This window comes from Carcharhinus amblyrhynchos, chromosome 15 (assembly GCF_965287045.1).
Source record: "Carcharhinus amblyrhynchos chromosome 15, sCarAmb.v2.hapA, whole genome shotgun sequence".
Lineage (NCBI taxonomy): Eukaryota > Metazoa > Chordata > Chondrichthyes > Carcharhiniformes > Carcharhinidae > Carcharhinus > Carcharhinus amblyrhynchos.
In genome coordinates this window covers 4,080,483-4,100,271 of record NC_137338.1, presented here as the reverse complement: position 1 = coordinate 4,100,271, position 19,789 = coordinate 4,080,483, and positions in this window count along the sequence as shown.

Genomic DNA, 19,789 nt, shown 5'->3' with positions numbered 1-19,789 from the left:
AGATGGCATAGGCTTGATGGGCCAAATGGCTTCCTTTCTGTGCTGTAACCAAAAATCTCCTTGCTCAATTCAGTGGGCAACAGCTCCTCCCTGGATCCTCAATCCTTATCAGTGGTCATTGAGGGGAAAAGGTGAAACATGTCAGTGTGCCCGAGACACAGGTTAATGCTGCTCACATCAGCAGCTGATAGGAATGGCATTTGTTCTCAAACTTTCCCTCTCCCATAATTAAAATTACAAACCTGGAGGGTTTGCACTTTTTCTTTAACCTGGGACGGCAGAGATAAGTTAACGATTTATCTGATAATTACTGTTTCATGTGCTTTGACAGACTTCAAAAGCAGTCGTTGTGTTGTGGAGTTGGTCCAATTCTTGCCTGTGGTTCGTTTGATGTTAGATGTCCTGTGCTGACTGTTCCACTTGTGGTTTACACGCATGAGAGAGAGTTCCAAGGGAGAGGTACGACATTAAACCAGCTCCACCGCGAGACACCCTTGTGTGGAGATCAGATTTAGATTCTCAACAGCTGGATTGAAAATCCCCACAAGCATCCCCCAGTGAAAGATCAAACGCCGCTGGGAGATTAACTCCAACTCTCAGCAATGCAATTAAGAAGTAGGAGACAGCGAGAGATAAGGACAGCAGATTTCCTTCCCTAAAGGACATTAGCGAGCCAGGTGGATTTTTCTGACAATTGGCAATGGTTTCGTGGTCATCTTTAGATTCTAAATTTCAGATTTTTTTTATTGAATTCAAATTCCACCATCTGCCGTGGTGGGATTCGAACCCGGGTCCCCAGAACATTAGTTAAGGTTCCGGATTAATAGTCGAGAGATAATACCACTCGGCCATCGCCTTTCCATCAAATCATTAAGCCTTCTGATTTAGAGGGTGGATGCTATCCACTCCCCCTCAAATGGTGGGTGCGTGGGGGTGGGGGGAGTAGAGTAAGCGTGGGCCTTTGACTCAGAAAGCTCAATTCGGTAAAGGTTACTACAAGGACAGAGAATGGAAAATTGGGTGGAAATATCTTGGATAGTAAGCTTTTAAGAATGACTTGACTTGAGCAATCTCACAGCCATTGAACCCTTTCTAACTAAACTGTTGTCAATAGTTTACTGACCTGTACACTATTCCCTTTAACAGACAGATGAGTGAAGCATTGGCAGTGGCAACCACCAAGAACACTTGTCCAGATGTTATTCCTGTCAGGCAGTCTGATGTATGTATTGATTAGAGCGAATGTCCCAGTTTTCTATCTCTTCATTGCTGCCTTTTGGAATGGATGATGCATTGCCTATTGAGAAGAAAGAACTTGCATTTGTATAGCACCTTTCACATCCGCTATAAAGTGTTCCATGGTTAGTAGAGTCTTGAGATGCAGTCACCGGTGTATTGTAAGAAATATGGCAGCAATTTGTGCGTATCAGTTCTCCAGAAACAGTGAATGGGAATAATAAGTCGATAATCTGTTGCCTGTGATGTTTTTGGATGTTGTCGGCCACTGGGGAGATCTCCCTCCTTTTTATCCAGACAGTGACCTTTCACATCCAGTTGTCAGAGCAGTTCCTGCCTCAGCTTAACACCTCATCAAAATGATGGAATTTCTGACAACTGCAGACTGTCCTGAGTATTCCAGCTGGGCGTGTCAGAGACATTGACAGACGACAGACAGGTCACCTTATGCACACACATACACTTTACGCACAGGCAGACACACACTGAGGCACACGTGTGCACACGCACACACACCACACAGACACACACTGAGGCATATACAAATGCACACATACACAAACTACACACAGACACTACACACAGCCAGGCACACATGCAACACACAAACACACACACAACACGGACACCACACACATACACATACCCCACACACACATACACACGCACACACACACTGCAACTAATAGGTACACAGATACAGACACACACATGATACACAGACACATACACTACATAGACACTGAGGCACATTGCAAACACGCACGCACACACTACACGTGACACTACACACCAACAGGCACACATACGACACACTGATAGATACACACACATACACACACACAAAGACATATGTGAACGTGCACACACACAAACTACACATAGACTCCACACACAGACAGGCATACATACAACACACAGACACACACTCACTCCACACACGCACATTGAGGCACACACACACACACACACACACACACACACACACACACACACACACTTTATACTGACAGTCACACACACACTGACATTCCCCAACAGGAGTCACTAGAATCTGATTTGGTGAACCCTGGCTGATCTGTGCCTTTCCTAAGCCAGTGGGGAGGACCGAAGGCGATTTGCAGAGACATTTCAGCTACAGGGGATAGACTGGGAGACAGACATGGAGTTGATCAGTCTGTGGTACTGCCCTATCAGGTGTAGTCTTTTACCCAGTCAGTCCGCGGGGAGGCTGGGGACCTATAATCTGAAGCTCCCAGTAATTGTATGACCATTACATGATTTCATACTTAATTAATCCTGGCTCAGAAGTGGCCTGTGGTTAATTAATCCAAGTGCTTTGACTCTTCAGCAGATGAATTCGTGCTGGTAAATTGACAGTTTCTTTGTGAGATCTTCCAAGCCTTATTTCAATATGAAACCCTTTGTGGTTTTTTTTGACAATTGCGCTGCAGAGCAATGTAGTGGCTGGAGCAAAAGCCTTGAATTAATGTTTCAAAACTAATTAAATGTTAACTGAATATCGTACAACATTGGCTAAAGCCCAGGCACATTTTGTCAAACAACAACTGCTGGTGTTTCTCTGAAATGTCACCTTCACTTTTGCAACTCTTAAAGTCTTGCAAAATGAAAAGGAATTTAAATTCACCAGGTTCTTGTCACCGTTTGCAATTGAAGTGCCACCTTCTCTGAGCACAGCTCGGGGCGGCACAGTAGCACAGTGGTTAGCACTGCTGCCTCACAGCTCCAGGGACCCGGGTTCGATTCCCTCCACTCGCTGTCTGTATGGAGTTTGCACTTTCTCCCTCTGTCTGCATGGGTTCCCTCTGGGTGCTCTGGTTTCCTCCACAGTCCAAAGATGTGCGGGTTAGGTTAATTGGCCATAGTAAATTGATCCTTAGCATCAGAGGGATCAGCCATGTAAATATGTCAGATTATGGGAATAGGGCCTGGGTGGGATTGTTGTCAGTGCAGACTTGAAGGGCCAAATGACCTTTTGCATTGTAGGGTCTCTGATTCTATGATTTTAGATGAAAAATTGGACCATTTCTTATGCAGAATTGCATAAAATTTGCCACATTGTTCCAGTGCATCCACACAAGCCTCCTCCTATTCACTTTATTAACCCTATTAGCATGCGTGCCCATTCCTTTCTCCATTATATACTCATCTATGCTATCTTCCTCAACCACTCCTCATCAGAGTGAATTCCACGTCCTAACAACTCTGGCTCAAGATATTTCTCCTGAGTTCCCGATGGGATTTATTAAAGATTATCCTATGTTTGATTCCCCAGTGAATGAAACCATCTTCCTGGCCTCTCCCCTATCAAAACCCTAATTTTAGAAACCTGCATCAGTCACCCTCTCAGCCTTCCCGTTTCCAAAGAGAAATGAGCCCAAGCCTGTTCAGACTTTGCCGATTGACACAAATATAAAAGTCCGATTTTCTCTCTGTGTTTTAATTATCTAGAAAGGGCCTTACAGAAACGTTTGTTTTAACAATGAAAATATATTCAGACACACCGAGCAAATTAAAGTGGCAACATTTCAAGAACTAAGCCCAGAGCTTAGAGAGAAGACACCTCTCTTTTTGGTTTGATAAATTCCTTCCTTGTATCATGAAAAGAAGTTGATTTCAGAGATAAAACAGGAGAGTTCTTTGAAGTGTAGCAGTTAGTGTTTCGTCTTGAGGAACATGGATAACTGACAAGAGAAAATGATCAAGGCGACCTGACTGATAATGTGAAGGAACTTTGTGCTTTCTTAAAGAGATTTCCTGCAATTCATTGCCCCCAGCAGTTCCTGCTCTGTCTGTCTGAAACGCCCCCACTCACTGCACCATTCCCAGCTGACCACCCACCCCCAGCATCCCACTGCCCCATAAATATTCCACTGGGGTTGGAAGCTCCCCCAGTCTCTTGCAAGACCGGGCTTGGGGGAGTGACCAAGAAGAAACTAGAGTCTTGCTCATGCTTCGCTTTCCATCATCAGCTCAGGGTAACGTGGGAAGGAGGAGGTTGTTCAATCCATCATGCTGTCACACACTTGCTCACCATCATTTTCCCATGCAGCTGATTGGGAGAACCAGCCTGCTCCAGGGCAGAGTTTGATCCTAACTTGTTAACGAAGACCCTTGTGACCTAGAGAGGTAACAATAGGCAGAGCATGTGTAAGACATGTCTTGACGAAGGGTCATCCATACTTAGAACGTTGGCTCTGTCTTCTCTTCACAGAGGCTGTCAGACCTGCGAAGATTTTCCAGCATTTTCTGTTTTTGTTTCAGATTTCCAGAATCTGCTGTAATTTGCTTTTATCCCTGCTTATCGGCGTTTGGCTTCAGGCAGATTCATAGAATCATAGAATCCCTACAGTGCAGAAGAGGCCATTTGGCCCATCAGATCCGCATGGCCTCTCTGACAGAGTATCTTACCTAGGCTCTCTTCCCTATTCTATCTGCATAACCCTGTGCATTTCCCATGGCTAATCCACCTTAACTACACACCGGATGAAGGAGCAGTGCTCCGAAAGCTCACGATTCCAAATAAACCTGTTGTACTTTAACCTGGTGTTCTTACTGTGCCCCACCCCAGTCCAACACTGGCATCTCCACATCAATCCTAGTTTTGGCATTTTTAATGAACCATACCACCCTGCCTCCTCCCCGCCCCCCCCCTCCTCTGGCAGCCTCAATTGCTTTGTGGGGAGAGAGTCCCAAATTTCCACGACCGCTTGTGTGAAGGAATGCTTCCTGAATAGACTAACTCTGATTTCCTGCCCTGGGACGTAGCTTCTCTCTAACCTATCAACTTCTTGGAAGGAAAATTAACTAAAATGAGTTTCAAAATAAAACCTGGAATGATAATTCTTGCCTAATTTCTAATTGCTGTGCATTCCATGTCAGCTTCCTCCCATCACCACTGGGGATATCTTTAGCTCCTCTCCTGGAGTAGGAATTCATCAAGGACAGTAGGAGGGCTGCAACCATCTGCCAAGTGCAGGTTAATGAGGCCCTTGTTTCTTTAATCGACACATCTGTGCTCCGATCTGAAGGCATTTGCCTCTCTGCTGCAATCCTGTTTCTCTAGCGCGCCAAGACAAAGTCAACCTAATTACCGACCTTTCCAAGCTGGGAGGCGGGTCTGACTGCCTTCTGGTCTGGAACACTCTTCAATTCTTTTGTCAGGTTGGTTTATTTGCAAAGGGGTGATAGGGTGAGGTCGCTCGTCAACTTGATTCTGATTTGATTTGATTTGATTTATTATTGTCACATGTGTCAGTGTACATTGAAAAGTACTGTTTCTTGTGCACTGTACAGACAAAGCATACCATTCATAGAGAAGGAAAGAATATAAGAACCACGAGCTCGGGCCTGCTCTGCCATTCAATAAGATCATGGCTGATCTTTTTGTGGATGAAAGGTGAGGGTGCAGAATGTAATGTTACAGTCACAGTTAGGATGGAGGGAAAGACCAACTTAGTGGGAGGTGGGTCCATTCAAAAGTCTGACAGCAGCAGGGAAGAACCTGTTCTTGAGTCGGTTGGTACATGACCCCAGGCTTTTGTATCCTTTTCCCGACGGAAGAAGCTGCAAGAGAGAATGGCCGGGATGTGTGGGGTCCTTAATTATGCTGGCTGCTTTCCCGAGGCAGTGGGAAGTGTAGACAGAGTCAATGGATGGGAGGCTGGTTTGTGCGATAGATTGGGCTACTTTCATGACACTTCTGAATTGGAGGGTTGTACGTGTGGAGGAGCTGTTAAATTGCACCCCCTTCTGCTGGGTTTAGGTGGGTGTTAAAGGTTCCCCTGCAGCCCCCTCCTACCCCTGCCCCCCCACCCCAACTCTGCACTGTTTGATAAGGATCAGGGAGTCTTTCCAATGTCCTGCAGCAACCAAGCCAGCAGAGGACAGATGAAGTGTACACTTGGCACACTCTTTAGGATCTTGTGTGCTATACATACAATTCGCAACAGAGACTACACTTCAAAGCAAATCACAGTAATTGTCAGGCTGCACAGTGGCACAGTAGTTTACGCTACTATCTCACAGCACCAGGGACCCAGGTTCAATTCCGGCCTCGGGTCACTGTCTGTGCAGAATCTGCACATTCTCCCTGTGTCTGCTTGGGCTTTCTCCAGGTGCTCCGGTTTCCCCCTCACAGGCCAAAGATGTGCGGATTAGGTTAATTGGCCATGCTAAATTGCCCCTTTGTGCCAAGTGGACTAGCTTGGGTAAATGCATGTGGTTACGGGGTTAGGGCCTGGGTGGGGTTGTGGCCAGTGCAGACTCGATGGGCTGAATGGCCTCCTTCTGCACTGTAGGGATTCTATGATATTACTGCTTCCTGAGGAAAATCTGCTCCCACCGATACAGCAAAGTCTATTCAAAGCCTGATCTTTCCGAAGTGGAATTGGGAAAAAAAGCCTTCATGCAAAGGGCGGAAGCACTCTGGAGGTACACACAACTCGATTTCAGTTGCAGTCTCCAGTCAGAGGAGTTTTTGGTGTCAGGCCTTCTGACTGGTTTATTTGGTTCTTCAGGGAGAGCTGGACATAGTTGTTCATTTGCCGACTTTTCCAACTGTCTACTCAGCAGGCCCCTGCTTTTCAGGCCTCTGTAGCTGGAACCTCTTTCCTTGAGGCTTCTGCCCCTCAGGTCTGTCTCCTCTCCCGGTCTCTCTCTCTGCTCTAGGTTTGCATTTCTCTCGAATTCCCCACTGGATTTAGAAGTTTATATTTATGGCCCTTCATTTTGAATCCACAAGCGGAAACATCTTCTCTACATCCACCTTTCAAATCCTTTCATCATGATAAAAGACCACAATCTTGCTTAGAGAGAAGAGCTCTCACCTTGCTCAGTCTTTCCTGAATGATACAATCTCTCAGGCGTAATGCCGTCTGAATGATGAGTTTCTTGCCCTTTCTCTCATGCCTCTCTTTCCTAATTGTAATATGAAGACCAGCACAGTGGTCCAACTGTGAACTGGAGCTCATTCAAATTCTAAATTGCACCAAGCTTTGTCCACTGCCTTCACTGACCTACATTGGTTCTTTGCCCAGCAACATCGAGAGGTAAAATCCTCATCTTTGTTTTCAAATCCTTCCACAGCCTCGCCCCTTCTGATCTCCGTAATCTCCTCTAGCCTCAAAAATATCCACATCATCCCTCACACTGCCCTCTTCTTTTTGTTTTGCCCAAGCCTATTTTTAATCACTCGCCAATGTTGGTTGTGGCTTGGTGTCAGACTGCATCCGGTGACGTTATGGTGAAGCGGCTCGGGATGTTTTTCTATCTCAGAGGTGATACATAAATGCAAGTTGTTGTTGTGCTCCAATCGAGTTGTAAAGCCATCACCTTCACTGCGTGTGCTGATTGGTCCATTTCTGTCAACCATGTGCTGCTCCCAGTATCAGCCATTGGCTACTGTCAAGTGTGCTAAAGAGACTGTTCATACCGACACCACAGCAACAGAAACAGGAGCACTAAAAGCTCTATAAATATATCGATGTTGCAGTTAAATATTAATATGGGCAGCTTTTTTTATTTAATATTTATTAATGCTTTTAGATCTAGCACTCATATCTGTTGTGGATCAGGGTTTTATGAGTGGTTGGATCTCATTTACCATTTTTTGGCATGTGTTTCATTCTTACAGATGCCCGATGTGTTATCAGTAAGCTTAGGGTCTTGCCAACCTCTCAGGATAGCCCTAGAGTGTTTGTGATGAGAATCCAGGGCATTGCTGTGATCAAAACCTGTGATCGGGAGAAAAATCATCCAGAGCATCAGCCAAAACTGTGTGCATTTTTTTTCCCGAACCTTTTGCTTATTAGCTGCAAAGGAATGCATTTGGGAACAGGGAGAAAGTGCCACTTGAATGAAGCTGAGAACAATGTGATTGGCAGGGACGGCATGGTGGCACAGTGATTAGCACCCCTCCCTCACAGCTCCAGGGGCCCGGGTTCAATTCCAGTCTCGGCTGACTGTCTATGAAGAGTTTGCATGTTCTTCCAGTATCTGCATGGGTTTCCCCCGGCTTCCCCCCGCACTCCAAAGATGTACAGGTTGGGTTGATAGTAACAGGCGAATTAGCAGGGTAATTGTGGAGAGAGAGAGCCTGGATGGAATTGTTGTCGGTCCAGACTTGATGGACCGAATGGTCTCTTTCTGCACTGTCGGGATATTATGATAGTGAAGAGTCTGTTTGTGTCACAGTTGACCACAAACTCTGCAAAGGTGGATATGTCCGGTGACCAGTGGTGGAGGAGAGGGTGGGAGCTATGAAAAACTGGAAATCTTGCAGTGAAATCACCAAAAGTACGCCTAGCCTGACTTGGCCAATCCACAGAAGAGCTCCAAGTGCCTTCCTTTTCCCCTTCCACACATGTATTTGCAATGAATGAACAAATGCTCAAAGAATTCAGAAAGCCCCTGAACCTGAAGGAAGACACGTGTGGTTTGATATTTTGCTTGTGGTGTTATCAATTTTATAAACAGCACAGGGCTTTGTCTCCCAGGAACCCTCAAATCACCATACTGGGGGTGGGGTTACCAATCCGAACAGGGACAGCAAGAGGGAGGGGGCACCCAGAGTGAGCCGGGTGATTTTTTTTATTCTTTCATGGGAAGAAGGCATTGGTGTCGATGCCAGCATTTGTTGACCATCTCTAATTGCCCTGTTAGGGGATTTAAGAGTCATCCGTGTTGCTGTGGTCTGGAGTGCCATCCAGACCACCTAGAGTAAGGATGGCAGACTTCCTTTCTCAAAGGGCATTAGTGAACCAGATGGGCTTTTACAATAATTGATCACTATTACTGAGTCTAGTTTCCAGTTCCAGGCATACGAGTGTCATGATGGGATTCCAATCAGTAACTCCGGGCCATTATCACTCTGCCAACCTCTCCCCAACAACTAGCTCCAAACTCAGTCCCTTCATACCCGTGAATAGACAGGTTCACATCGCTGCTTGCCGGCTCGGTCTTCCTTCTGTGCATTTTGCTATTAAATCAACACTGACCTAATTCTCTTTCTCCTCACTCGGCACAACCAGGAATGCTCCAACAGCGCGAAGAGAGCAGATAATGGGTGGGATTGTTCGAGCGAGACTGGAAATTCCCACTCAAGGTCGACAAATATTTCCATTGTCTGCCCCTCGCCTGCTCCAATTCCATGATGGGCAGGGTGGTAGAAATCTGGTGAATAAGTCATCCTGATTACTGACATTATTTCAGACGTGTAAACAGTAAATCATTGTTTCTCTGCACCTCAGTCCCGATCACCTACCTTTACCCTGTATCCCTTAATACCCTCCCTCAGAAAAATCTGTCAGATCTCAATTTTTTTTTTAAGTTTATTTATTAGTCGCAAGTAGGCTGACATTAACACTGTAATGAAGTTACTGTGAAAATCCCCTAGTCGCCACACTCCGGTGCCTGTTCGGGTACACTGAGGGAGAATTTAGTACGGCCAATACACCGAACCAGCACGTCTTTTGGACTTCGAGAGGAAACCGGAGCACCCGGAGGAAACCCATGCAGACACGGGGAGAATGTGCAGACTCCACACAGACAGTGACCAGAAGCCGAGAATCGAACCCAGGTCGCTGATCTTGTGAGGCAGTAGTTCTAACCACTGGATCACCATGCCACCCAACTTTGACAGCTTTTTGGGGGAGGAAGTTCCACTTTTCCAATACCCTTTGTGCAGGGGAGTGCTACCTGACATCACCCCTGGCTTTAATTTTTTGGTGACCCCCCCCCCTCCCCCGCCCCCGCCATTCTGAACCCACCCCATGAGACACACTAGTTCCTCATCTGTCCCATCTAATCCTTTCAGCATCCCAGGGATTTTCACAGGAGCTACCATCAAATAAAATTTGATATCCTGTTACTTAAGGAGCTATTAGGTGTTGGCCAAGGAGATAGGTTTTATAGAATGTCTCAAAGGAAATAAGAGAGGTAGACTGGGGGCTGAGGCTTAGGGAAGGAATTTTGGACCTTTGGGGCCAGGTAACTGAAGGCACAGCCATCAGGTATGGATCAGTAAAGGGTAGCAAATTTAAAACAGAGTTGAGGAGAAACTACTCCCAAAGGGTTGTGAATCTGTGAAATTCGCTCCCCCAAAGTGTGGTGGATGCTGGGACAGTGGGTAAATTTGAGGAGGAGTTAAACAGATTCTTAATTGGTTATGGGTTGAAGGGTTATGGGGAGAAGGCAGGAAAATGGTGATGAGGAGCACATCAGCCACTATCGAATGGCTGAGCAGACTTGATGGGCCGAATGGCCTAATTCTGCTTCTGTATTGTATACACTTACTTGTGGGGTGGGGGAAGAGGCCAGAATTGGAGAATAACGGGACTCTTGGGGAGACTGCGGGGACTAGAGGTTGCAGAGATCATAGAAATCATAGAAACAGCACAGAGAGAAGCCATTCAGCCCATTGAGTCTGTACCAACCACAAACCCACCCAGGCCCTACCTCCATATCTCTGTATATATTTTACCCACTAATCCCTCTAACCTATGCATCTCAGGACACTGAGGGGCAATTTTAACATGGTCAATCAACCTAACCTGCACATCTTTGGATAGGGAGGGGCAAGGTCAAGAAGGGTTTGAAAGTAAGGATGCAAACTATAGAAAAGCGATACCATGGAAGGTAGGGACAGGAGGAGACCATTTGACCCTTTGAGCCTGCTCTGCCATTTTCTCCCCATGACCCTTTGATCCCATTCGCCCCTATAAAGTCGAGAGGTCACCAGAGCGCGGATGAAGCTTGGAGAGTTAAGGGAGCTGGAGTTTATGAAGGATTGAGTTTATGGGATAGTGGAGTCTGGAGGACAGAACAGAGAGTGAAATGTTATTCATTGAAAAGAAGGACCTGACCAAGAAGCAGCTTTAACCTTTCGTTGTTTAGACCATGAAACGTAAGAATTCTCCTGGAGGGAAGGAGCAACTCACATCCAGCAGCATGCAGGATTAGAGGGGGATGTGTTTTCCCCTTCATTTCCACACTGTGAGGCCCCTTCATGGACCCTCGCCCTTCTTTTCTGCTTACGACTTGCTTTTCACCTTTTTTTTTCCCTGAGATGGTAGAAGGTTGAATGCCGACAGCTGTGATAATCTTGCAGCCCGTAACTCCTCTCGGTAATTCCTGACACAAATTAATGTCTCTCACTTCTCAGATTGTGAGAGTGACAACTTAAATGCATCTTAAAATGCAGTATATCTTTTAATGGAGCTGCTTTCTCTCTCCAGATGTAGTCCATTATAAATTGTCTGCTCCTGCCAAGGTTAAAAGCTGCGATTGCTGAATCCAGTTGTGTAAATGCAGCTACTTGAGCTCTCCCCATTTGGGAAGTAACGATGGAATCAGTTTGACAGTCATCCAATTCCCCTCACAACACTATTGATTTAACCTCCTTTGGGGCCCACTTCAAATCACAGAGAACGAGACCTTGCCTGCTTAATCCTACTTCTCATAGATACCGTGCTTCTAATAACAAAGTGTGTGTTAAGGATAAAGTGTCCCCTCACATTATATTGCTAAATATTACTTTCCCAAATTGCCATTACTTTTTATTTGCTTCTGAGTCCTAAGATGGTGGGTTCAAGCTCCCAATCCAAACAATTGATCCCCATAATCTCCACCATGGATGTGCTACTGTAATAATTTTCAGGGTGACTTGTTATGACTTCAAGGGTTTATTGCCAACAATGTACAAGCGATAGAATTGCAATACACATCAACTCTCTTCTCCTCCCTGGCTCCACCGAAGGTTCCTCCCCATCCCAAGATGCATGCCCTGGCTCCCAAATGGCCCACCTTCCCGCAAGGCCTTTCCATCGGGTCTGGCCCGATCATGTGGCCCTCCGTAAATGATGTCCCATCAATAATTCAGCTGGTGTGACCCCTATAGTCACATTTGGCACGGTGTTATACGACAACAAGAAACTTGCTAAACTTGAAGGTTGTTGTTACTTGTTTTTACATTGATGATTTGAACGTTAGCACAGCTCATTCTGCTAACCAATTGGAAACTGGGTAGGAAGGTGCTGAGCGAACGTGGCAAATATTGTTGGATTAAACAAATTTCTGAAACTTGTGCTCTGTAAATGCTGTGCCAGTGTCTGACACTAAGACCTCTGGGATGCCATAAATCTCCTCAACTTGTCAGTGGTGGCTGTGGCCATTGTAGATTTCATCAGTTGGACATCCAATCGTCTTTAAAGCTTATTTATTTGTGTCACAACTAGGCTTACATTAACATTGCAATGAAATTACTGTGAAAATCCCCTAGTTGCCACACTCCGGTGCCTGTTTGGATACAGTGAGGGAGAATTCAGCATGGCCAATCCACCAGCCAGCACACCTTTGGACTGTAGGAGGAAACCAGAGCACCTGGAGGAAACCCACGCAGACACAGGGAGAATGTGCAGACTCCACACAGACAGTGACTCAAGCCGGGAATTGAACCCAGGTCCTTGGCGCTGTGAGGCAGCAATGCTAACCACTGTGCCATCGTGCCACCCACCTGCACATCAACCATAAGTAAGGAACATTTGTCCCAGGTGCAGTGCTGCGGAATCTGTAGGTGGCGTTGACCATGGCCTACCCAACTCCCACTCCCATGGCAGCATTGGCAGCAATGCCTGCTTGGTTTCACAACAGGCCGTGCTGAATTCTCCCTCAGTGTACCCGAACAGGCACTGGAGAATGGTGACGAGGGGATTTTCACAGTAACTTCATTGCAGTGTTAATGTAAGCCTACTTGTGACACAAATAAAGTAAATGGGCGCTGGCTGACCATTCTTTGAATTCTTTATCCATGTCTAGTCACCAAACATAACCTCAGACGAATGCTTTGATCTTGGTCTGTCCATAACTCGTAACCTGGTGTTGTCAGACTTTTTACTGTGTTTACGCCAGTCCAACGCCGGCATACCCACATCATAACTTGTGTGTCATGTCATTCCTTTCATCAAAGCCATTGCACCCGGGTGACACTATAACATGAACTTTACCCCTCCCCCACCCTCACAATAATCCACGGTCCTCACATGTATAAGATGATGAATGGGATGGATAGGATAGAGGTGGAGAGACTCTTCCCGCTCAAAAAAGACAGTAGGACTAGGGGGCACAGCCTCAAGATAAAAGGGGGGCGGTTTAGAACGGAGTTGAGGAGGAACTTCTTCACTCAAAGGGTGGTGAATCTCTGGAATTCTCTGCCCGTTGAAGTGGTGGAGGCTGCCTCACTAAATATTTTTAAGACGCGGGTTGATGGGTTTTTGATAAGACAGGGGATTAAGGGTTATGGGGAGAAAGCGGGAAAGTGGAACTGAGCCACGACAGATCAGCCATGATCTTATTGAATGGCGGGGCAGGCTCGAAGGGCTAGATGGCCTACTCCTGCTCCTATTTCTTATGTTCTATGTTGGGAGGGACTTTAGGGCCTCGCTCATCCCAAAACTGTAAAATCCCACTCGAGGTCAACAGACCTTCCTATTGTCTGCCCCTTGTTCGCTCCGATTTCTGTGGCAGGCAGGGCAGTAAGATTCTGGCCATTACCTCTATCCTACCCTGCTGGTAGGGCCCGATTTGGTCTGACTTATCGTATCGCCATCTGTGCTTCACTTTTCTATTAACTTTTGATAACATTGGATCTTTTTTGGTCTAAGTTTTGATATGATTGGCTGAAACTGGTATCTATGAAGAAGTCTCTATCAGATGCAGCACCAGTTTGATTTGCCATGGTACCAGTGGTGAAGATATACTCTGCAGCAGAGGTAAGCAGCTGAGTGCGTCTGCGTTTGATATTTGAGACCAGGTCTATGCTGGAAAGAGTAGCTGTACGCAGCTAGCAATAGAGCCCATCTCTGTACCCTCACAGAGGCGATTGGTGGCACTAGTTTATCCTTAGAATAAACCCCCAACAATGACTTGTGATCTGACACTATGGTAAAATATCTACATATTTTTTGATTTGATTTATTATTGTCGCATGTATTAACATACAGTGAAAAGTATTGTTTCCTGTGCGCTATACAGACAAAGCATACCGTTCACAGAGAATGACAGGAGAGAATGCAGAATGTAGTGTTACAGCCATAGCTAGGGTGCAGAGAAAGATCAACTTAGTGCGAGGTAGGTCCATTCAAAAGTCTGACAGCTGCAGGGAAGAAGCTGTTCTTGAGTCGGCTGATATGTGACCTCAGACTTTTGTATTTTTATCCCGACGGAAGAAGGTGGAAGAGGGTAGGTCCTGGATGGGTGGGGTCATTGATTACGCTGGCTGCTTTGCCGAAGCAGCGGGAAGTGTAGACAGAGTCAATGGATGGGAGACTGGTTTGTGTGATGGATTGGTCTACATTCATGACCTTTTGTAGTTCCTTGCAGTCTTGGGCAGAGCAGGAACCACATCAAGCTGTGAGAAAGAATGCTTTCAATAGTGCATCAGTAAAAGTTGGTGAGAGTCATCGCTGACATGCCAAATTTCCTTAGTTTTCTCAGAAAGTAGAGGTGTTGGTGGGCTTTTTTAACTACAGTGTTGGCATGGGGGGGTTCAGGACAGATTGTTGATGATCTGGACACCTAAAAATTTAAAGTTCTCGACCATTTCTACTTCGTCCCCATTGACAGACAAGGGCATGTTCTCCACTCTGCTTCCTGAAGTCAATGGCTATCTCCTTCATTTTGTTGTTATTGAGGGAGAGATTATTGTCATTACACTAATTCACTAGATTCTCTATTTCATTCCTGTACTCTGACTCATCATGAATGAGATCCCACCCACTGCGGTGGCGTCTTCATCAAACTTGAAAATCGATATATTTATAGATGAAACTTCTTCACCATATAAATTTCTGCCAGACTTTCCTTGTCTATCTGAGAATACTTTTTCTTAGGTTGATAATGTTCTTGACACGAATGCAATTGGTCCCTGTATTCCATCTTGTATTTTGTGGGACAAAGCTGCTCCCACTCAATATGGTGGTGCACCACAGGTAACGACCAACAGTTTGGTTGGCTTAAAATGTACAAGCAGTACCGATGAATTCTACTTCGCTTGCTTGATTTTGGCAAATGCTTCATTTTGTGCATCTGCCCACTTCTGTTGCCAATGCTTCTTCAAAAGCTGGTGAAGTGTGGGGCAAAAACTGTCGGCACATTTGATGATTCCCCCATGAACTTTGTGGCCAATCCCACGACCTTGTTAACCGACGGAGCAGGCTCGATGGGCTGAATGGCCAACTCTTGCCCCTTATTCGCATGTTTGTGAAGTTTCAAGAAGTTTGTGTTGCTGTGTGGGAATAAGTTAGGGCAGGGGATGTCGGATTTCAGAAGATTTGCAGCACAGAAAGAGGCCATTCGGCTCAAATACTCAGTACTAGTATTTATGCTCAAGCTTTATTCCATCCTTCTTTATCTAACCCTGTCAGTGTGACTCTCTAATCCCTTTGCCATCACATGTATACGTAACCTCACCTTAACTGCATCAGTATTATTCCACCCTGTCCGCCTCTTCATCCCCAACCCCCCAGTCCCCCAACACACTTTCTGACCAAGAGTTACACATTCTCCTCATTCTTATGGTAAAGATTACTCTGAATTCCCAATTGGATTTCTTGCTGTCTTTTATCGATGGCCTCTAGTTATGCTCTTCCCCACAAGAGGAAACATTCTGTCTGCATTCACTCTTATCAAAGCTTTTCAGAATCCTAAAGACCCCTATTGTGTCATCCCTCAGCCTTCTCTTTTCAAGAGAGAAGAGTCCCAACCTGTATTCATCCATTGCTGATAAGCTGAGCCATACAGCCCCGGAATCATTGTTGTAAATCTTAATTGCACTCCCTCCAGTGCCACTATATACTTTGTTATCACATGGTGACCGCAAAACTGAATGATACAGTCAGAGATTTGAAATAAGTTCCTCCCATTTGCAATTCTTTCCTTTTAAAAATGAAGCATCATGCTTGGTGTCTTGTTTTTAATGGCCTTATTAATGAGCAGTGCTGCTTTTATTAATTTGTGTCATTGAACTGCCATGTGGAGTCATAGAATCCTGGAATCCTACACTGCAGAAGGAGGCCATTCGGCCCTTTGAGTCTGCATCAACCGCAATCCCACCCAGGCCCTATCCCCACAACTCCATGCATTCACCCTAGCTTGTCCCCCGATACTGTGGGGCAATTTATCATGGCCAATCCACCTAACCCGCACACCTTTGGATTGTGGGAGGAAACCGGAGCACCCGGAGGAAACCCACGCTGACACGGGGAGAATGTGCAAACTCCACGTAGACAGTGACCCGAGGCCGGGAATCGAACCTGGGTCCCTGGCACTCTGAGGCAGCAATGCTAACGACCGTGCCACCGTGTACTCTTGTTTCTCGATCCCATTTAGGGATCTTTGCTGGAATTTTACGGGCACGCCTGCCCTCGCAGTGCGGGTGAGGATCGCAGGACAGCATTCTCTGTTGGTCTCGGGTGGACGTGGCAGTAAAATCCTCGCACTTATTTCCCAAGTAACGCGTGACCTCCTTATTTTTATTATTCCTCGCACTTCACAGAATCGTAGAATCCCGACAGTGCAGAAGAGGCCTTTTAGTCCATCGAGTCTGCACCAACTCTCTGACAGTCTCTCCTCTCCTCTATCTCTGTAACCTCACACATTTACCATGGCCAAACCAGTTAACCTACACATCCGGCAACACTAAGGGGCAGTTTAGCCTGGCCAGTGCACCTAACTTTGGAGTGCGAGTGGAAACTGGAGCCCCTGGAGGAAAGCCATACAGGAAAGAACATGCGGACTCTGCACAGTCACCCAAGGCCGGAATCGAACCTGGGCCCCTGGTGCTGTAAGGCAGCAGTACTATCCACTGTGCCGGCATGGTGCTGACCTAAGTGGAAATTCCTTTAGATGAATGGCCTTGATTTTGCAGCGACCCTGCAGTGAGTCTCGATTGCAACAGGTTGAGGAGGCAGGAAGATGAGTGTAGCTCAAATATTACAAGCGGAAATATCAGACCATGAGCTGGGAGATAAGGATCAATGATGTCGATCTTTATTAAGCAGCAAATCAAACTCGCGTAACCTTCAATCGTGGTCGTGATACCAATGGTTAGAATTTGCCCCAAATCTGTTTCTCCGTTATTTCCATAATGAAGGATTTTGCAGTTGGGACTTGAGGTGAGTGATAGGGGATCTTGTCTAGTCACGGGCTGGTGCTCCCTGACTAGAGATCTGAGCTGGTAGTGATTGCAAGGTGTCACTTTTTTCAAAGTGTTTGATTGAAGGATTCTCAGAAATTCTGAGCCTGATTACTGGCAGAGTAACTGAGTGAGAGAAGGATGAAAGACAGGATTACAGGAGCGTTATTTAACATACAGTAGTTTTTAACCCCCAGTGCGCTAAACCTCAGGATTCTCTTTGACGTGATATCAGAAAGAATCAGCTTTTCTCAAACCCCTAAGATGTCCCAAAGCATTTCACAGTTACAGAGGGAAAGTAAGAACTTGCAGAACCCTTCATGGCCTCAGGATGTCCCCAAATGCTTTACAGCCAATGAAGTAAGTACTTTTCGAAGTGTGATTTATGTTGTAGCGCAGGAAAAACAGCAGCCAATGGTGTACAGCACAGACGGCAATGAGCTCAAGAGATAGGCAATACGTTATTTTTTTTCCTGGTGTTGGTTAAGAAATAAATATGTGCCAGGACACTACCTGGCTCAAGACAGTGACATGGGGTCTTTGATGTGAGACTTGGTTTAATGCACGTTACTTTGTGATTTAGGTTTTTTTAATTCATTCATGGGACATGGGCATCGTTGACTGAACAACATTTATTGCCCACCCCTAACTGCCCGAGGGCAGCTGAGAGTCAGCCACATTGATGTGGCCCTGGAGTCACGTGTAGGCCAGACCAGGTAAGGACGGCAGATTTCCTTCCCTAAAGGACATTAGTGAACCAGATGGGTTTTTCCAATAATCGACGATGGTTTCATGGTCATCAGTAGATCCTTAATTCCAGATTTTTTTTTTATTGAATTCAATTCCACTACCTGCCGTGGCAGGATTCGAACCCGGGTCGCTAAGTTTCAGGATTAACAGGCCAGCGATAATACCACTAGGCCATCGCCTCCCTCAATAATATCTCGACAAAAGAGGCAGTCAGTTTACATGGTCCCAGAATAGGAATGAGATGAGTGACCAGTCAGTTTGTTTTGGTGATGATGTGTAGGAAGAGAGTTGGTCGTTCCTCCTGTGTACTTTGTAGGTGTTGGCTTGATTCAGCACCACATTTACAGTCAAATCAAGAAACGCTGGAAATGTTCAGTAGATCTGACGGCTTCTGTGGCGAGAGAAACAGTTCTCTGAGGGGAGTGGAGGAGAGAACAGAGGGGAAGATCTCCGATTGGGTGGCTGGTAGGAATGATTACATTTAGAAATAGTGGCAAACTTACTAATCCTAGCCCCGCAAAGTCATATATGTTGTTTATATAAACGACGAATAAAAAAGGGGCCCAACACTGATCCCTGTGGCACGTCCCTGGATACTGGTTTCCAATCACTAAAGCAGCCTTCTGTCAGTCTGCAACTGAGCCAATTTTGAATCCACCTTATCAAATTACCCTGTATCCCGTGTGCATTTACCTTCTTTACAAGTCTCCCATGTGGGATTCTGTCAAAGGCTTTGCTGAAATCCATACAGACTATATCAATTGCACTACCGTCGCCTACACACCTGGTCACCTCCTCAAAAAATTCAATCAAATTTGTTAGGCATGACATCCCTCTGAGTACATAAGAACATAAGAACATAAGAAATAGGAGCAGGAGTAGGCCATCTAGCCCTTCGAGCCTGCCCCGCCATTCAATAAGATCATGGCTGATCTGTCGTGGCTCAGTTCCACATTCCCGCCCTCTCCCCATAACCCTTAATCCCCTCTCTTATCAAAAACCCATCAACCCGCGTCTTAAAAATATTTAGCGAGGTAGCCTCCACCACTTCAACGGGCAGAGAATTCCAGAGATTCACCACCCTTTGAGTGAAGAAGTTCCTCCTCAACTCCGTTCTAAACCGCCCCCCCCTTTATCTTGAGGCTGTGCCCCCTAGTCCTACTACCCTTTCTGAGCGGGAAGAGTCTCTCCACCTCTATCCTATCCATCCCATCCATCATCTTATACGTCACAATGAGATCTCCCCTCATTCTTCTAAACTCTAACGAGTACAAGCCTAATTTATTCAGCCTCTCCTCATAGCTCAACCCCCTCAACTCCGGTATCAGCCTAGTAAACCTCCTCTGCACTCCCTCCAAGGCCAAAATATCCTTGCGTAAGTACGGCACCCAAAACTGCACACAGTACTCCAGCTGCGGCCTCACCAATGCCCTATAGAGCCGCAGCAAGACCTCCCTACTTTTATATTCAATCCCCCTCGCTATGAAGTAAACCTTGCCTCTCCAGATTCTGTCCTTCAGAATTCCCGCTAATAGTTTCCTGACCAGTGATGTAAGAGTCGCTGCTCTGTGGTTCCCTGGTTTATCTCTACTA